This window comes from Octopus bimaculoides, chromosome 24 (genome assembly GCF_001194135.2).
Source record: "Octopus bimaculoides isolate UCB-OBI-ISO-001 chromosome 24, ASM119413v2, whole genome shotgun sequence".
NCBI lineage: Eukaryota > Metazoa > Mollusca > Cephalopoda > Octopoda > Octopodidae > Octopus > Octopus bimaculoides.
In genome coordinates, this window is record NC_069004.1 from 17,274,341 (window position 1) to 17,279,586 (window position 5,246).

Here is a 5,246-nt window from a genome sequence, read left to right on the forward strand (position 1 = left end):
AGCTATCATATGGTAGCATCAATGTGATTCGCCACAATCTCAAGTGGTAGCCTGCATTTCCATAGGAGAAATTGAATCACTCCTCAAACTGGCAGTGCTCCCACTGCTTACATTAACAATGAGAGACTTAATGTGGGTGGGGGACTTGATCTGATACCCAGTTACCACATAACTCTCCTGAGTGTCTTTAGCAGAAACCACTCCACTGCAAGCATTGCAGTCAGGTTTCTGGTTTGAGAATAATTTCATCCTCTCAGTCATGGAGTTCTTCAGGAAGGATCACAAGTACAGGTCTTCTTCCTTTGACTATGTACAACAAGGTAGACAAGTTGCTAGGTGATGAAAGTATAGAGCATAAAGGAAGGGGCCTAGAACAGATTTCTTGTGGTAGAGGAGATACAAGACGACTCATATTGTACAAGAGAGAATGGAAGTAATAGTTGTGGGGATGGACAGAGATAAAAACAGTGGTGACAAGGTGTCAGAGTGGACCCTGGGGGAAGGAGAACAGAAAGGGTAGCTGGGTAGAAGTTGCAAGAGTCTATAAAGAGGATGAGGGATGGTTAGTGATGGAATATGGTTGCAAATATACTGAATGCTGAACTAGAGTTGAGGGCTGGTTGATGATAAATATGAGTGGGATGGAAGGTAGGTGAGAGTAGATGGTAATTAGAGATTGGGAGGGGTATAAATGTAAATGTAGTGAATGATAGAGGGGTGATGATACATATGAATTAGGGAAGGTTGGAGGGAGTAGGTGCCAACTGACAGTACAAAGAGGTGGAAAATGAGCAAGATAATAATAATACAGTTGACAAGAGAAGGAAGAGAAAAAGGGAGATGACTTGTGATGAGTGGGAAGATGAAGTGCATGAGGAAGGAATGAGAGATGCATGGTGATAACAAGTCAACAGGAAGAGATTCAATGGAGATGGAAAAGAGATGATTTAAAATTGTGGTGGTGATCAATGTAAAATGTAAGTGGAGAGGGACAAAGTTATAAATGAAGTACAGGTATTAAGGGAAGTGGTTCCAGGTAGTGAGAAAGATAACTCATATCACTTAAAAGGATGATAAACTATGCATTAAATTATAGCAGCTGAATACTATAGTTAGGCAAGTGATGGAGAGATCAATGATAGTGAAATGAGATGGTGGTGGAGAAGATCTGATGAGAAAATAGTTGAGGGAGCCCAATTATATATACAGATATTATACTTCCAAAATCTTACTTTTGCTAAGATGAACTGATCTTTTTGAGTACCAAATATCACCAGTCATTCTAGTCCTTTGTCATCCCAATCCATGAGATTCATAATTCTGATTTCAGCCTTCAATACTTTGTCCCGTGTTTTTCTGGGTTTCATTTCTCCACAAGTTCCACCCACCTTAAGTGATTGGCATTTCTTTATACAGCAGTCCTCTGCCATATATAACACATCACCATATCCACACAGTCTTCTCTCTCACTACATCTAATTCCTCTTATGCTCAATTTTTCTCTCAACTGATTTGGACTTTGTCATTCATGCATACTGATGTTGCATGTCCAATGGAGCATGCTAGCTCAATTTCTTCCTAATTTTTACAAGCCCTCTACATTCAGAGCTCATGTCTCATGACCATGTAGCACTGCAATTTGTACATAAACATTAAACAATCTGCTTTACACTCTGGAGAAAAAAACCTTTAGTTACCAACTGAGGTAATAGAGTTCTTTGAACTTTCTCCAGTCTGCTCTTATTCTAGCAACTATACTTTGAGAACACCTTACTAATTAAGATACCTAGAAAACAGAAGGTATGAACTACCTCTTGTGATCCTTCTCAGCATTTGAGAAAATCTATTTTCAGTGTACCATTAGTGTTTATTACTCTTGTGCATGTGCCAAATACAAAGTTTGCTTTCTCTGTCAGCCTGCCTATGATTTTCATGGCATCTTTTGTGCTCCTAAAGTTTGCATTAAGTACGCTGTATAGAGTTTCTGCCTATTTTTTCCCCACACATTAAGTAAGGCCATTTCCATAATGTAATCAGAGTCCTGTTGGAAAGAGAGTGTTTTCCTCCTTAGTAAAATGTTGGTTTTTCTTCTAAGTTAACTTTGAGGCATTTTGATTCTAGGTTTTGCTTACCTCCCAGAATTTGTTGACTAATTCCACAGCAAATTCTACTATAAGAACATGGTCTTTGGCATACAGCAGTTCCCATGGCCAACCAGTCTTAAACACCTCTTTTATAGCCTGAAAAACTATGCTCAATTGGAGGGGACTGAGAAACAAAACCTAATCAACTCTTACCTGCACATTAAATTTCTCATTATACTAGTTACTAATTCTTACTTTACTGAGACTACCTCTACACAAAACTTGTATGGTTCTCACTAGCCATTATCTAACTTCAATTTCCTCAGTGACCATCAATTCAGAGATTGAGGGATCTTATCAAAGGCTCTCTCCAAGTTGATAAATGCTAATACAACAGTTTATTTTCAGCCAAGTACTTCTCTTGCTCTTACCTCATCAGGAAAAAGGGCTTTTTGTACTTTTTTCCCTGGCATGGAACCTAATTACATTTCATCTAATCTACTTTTTCTCTAATTAATCTCTAAATTTTCATCACCTGGTTTAGGAATTCAATACCTCTGTAATTACTCCTCTCTAAGGCAGTGGTTCCCAAACTATTTCAAGCTGCCTTCCCCTTAGCACTCAGGCTACATTCCTAGTGCACTCACCACCACAAGCATAGACCACTTTCTGCATCAAATTCAAAACAACAGTGTTTCACGAATACAACTTAACCAAATTAATCTATTATTTTGTTTTCACATCCATTGCCCCTTTTGGCCACCCTATTATCATCCCCTGTTTTTTTAGCACCTACTTGGATCTTTCCTTCTCCCTCAGATGGGCTAGTACCGCCCACTTTGGAAACCACTGCTCTAAGGCATCTCCTTTATCTTTGTAAGAGTTAACTACGGTGCTTCTACACCAGCCATTGGGTATGAGACATTCCTGTACAATCTGATTGACTATGTGGGTACTTGACTGTATCTACTCTACCAGAGCATCTCAGTAGTAATTTCTGATAGCCCAAGGGCTTTTCTTACTTATGTACCCTTAATTGCTTTATCTTTCAAACTGCAGTATGGCTGGTCCCTCTGTTAGGACCATATTGGAAAGACCTTTCTCCCAAGCATTCTCCACATTTAACAACATTTCATTGTAGCATATCCATGCCTCTTTCTTTTCAGAAACACAAAGTGCAATGCTCCATTATCCACCTGTATACATTATTCACACAACATCTTTATTTTCTCTGAGGTTTTCCAGATTACCTTGCAATCAGGAACATCTTGTGCTTCTAATTCTTATGCCATAGAACATTTGTTTATCTCTCACTTTCTGCTTCTCCCTTTGATAATAAACTTGTTACTTAATATCCATTCTGGTTACTTGGTATAATTCTTTGTTAGACCCATTCTTTCAATCTCTCAAAATCTGTCTCTTTGCTTTTATGGTTCTATCTTCTTCACTGTTCCACTACCATATTACCCTTGGTCTGACTGGAACTTTGCACCAGTTGCAGATTTGGTCTGTACTCCTCGGTAGGCTGTCGAATAGGAACTTCCAGTTGTTCCCTATCTCCTCCTCCTTCTTATCAAATATTTCAATTCAAACTTCTCTAAATTTCTGACTGTTCAATGGATCTGTGAGATTCTATAGCTTTCTTTCCCAGACTGGTTGGTTTCAGTGGCATATAGGGGTTGTTGTATTGGGTGTGCTGCCACACCCAATGCCAGCAAATTTCAAGCAGGGGTGTAACAAAAGTTTTCCATTAAGATCTGTGATTATTTAATGCGTTAGGTTAATATTTATAATGAATTTGCCATTTTTGATGGGTGTTCAGTGCACACATAGCACACCCAGAATATATACCCCTGGCTGGTTTCTCTGAGTACTTCTAGCTCCAAGTCTGAAGTCAAAAGCCACTAACTCATGTTGGGTTGTATATTCTTCATCAGAGAAGAACTTTGCATTTACAACTATTTGTCTATCACATTTTCTGGTGAGAATGTAGAACAATATGGCTTGAGTGCTCACCAAACTGACACACAATCAGGTGAACGGCTATTTTTCCAAAGTCAGTGTCACATTGTAGAATTCCAAGAGCCTTGTCCTCCTCATTTCTAGAACCAAATCTGTTGCATCCATGTAAATCACTGACTTTCTTAAGGTCAGCCATGAAGACAAGGTCATTGTCATTTGTCATTGAGGCCTAGATCGAGGTTCAGAGGCAGAGATACATATTGTGGCTGTATTTTCTAGAGCTTAATTCTCTTATTGAACATTCTGACTACCTCAATTACTTTATCTTGCCATGTCTCAGACAAAAGCATAAACACATCCACAACACCATCACTACTAGCTATATGTGTGTGTGTGTGTGTATGCACACACGCACACATGCACACACACACTCATACACACACATACTATATAGGCATGGATGTGGTTGTCTGGTAAGGAGTTTTGGCGAGCTGGCAGAAACGTTAGCACGCCAGGCAAAATGCTTAGCGGTATTTCGTCTGCCGTTACGTTCTGAGTTCAAATTCCGCCGAGGTCGATTTTGCCTTTCATCCTTTCGGGGTCGATAAATTAAGTACCAGTTACGCACTGAAGTCGATGCAATCGACTTAATCCGTTTGTCTGTCCTTGTTTGTCCCCTCTATGTTTAGCCCCCTGTGGGCAATAAAGAAATAAGGAGTTTTGGCTTCAGTTCCACTGCATGGTATCTTGGGCAAGTGTCTCCTCTAGGCTGACTAAAGCCTTGTATGTGGATTTGGTAGATGGAAACTGAAGGAAGCCTGTCATGCATGTATATATATTATATATTCATAGACTGTTGATTAACAGCCCAGTCAAGATGGTATTTTCTTCATCTCCTACTCTTGTATTTACACAAATCTACAAAATGACTTTCTAAAATGAACTTCCATTTTGCAGCTGAGGAGTACATTTTCATTGCACATCTTACGTGGTGTTCTCACTACATAAATAAATGAAGTTTGCACGAAACGTGCGTACTGCTATAACCTAATGAATTTTTGTTGCTTTTGTTCAAATTTTATTCACCAAATCTCTTGATTTTGTTTTTGGTTTTTACCCTACCAAATTCTGGTGCCTCAAACATTTCAAGTACCACATTTAATCTTTTGATTAAATCTATATTATTATATATATATATAT

At 38.8% G+C, this 5,246-nt stretch overlaps 1 protein-coding gene across 8 annotated transcripts in view; it reads left to right on the top strand.

Annotated features, from left to right (window-relative positions):
* Positions 1 to 5,246, top strand: part of LOC106879130 (uncharacterized) — a 74,801-nt gene that overhangs the window by 63,492 nt on the left and 6,063 nt on the right. The gene's annotated exons all lie outside the window — the stretch shown is intronic.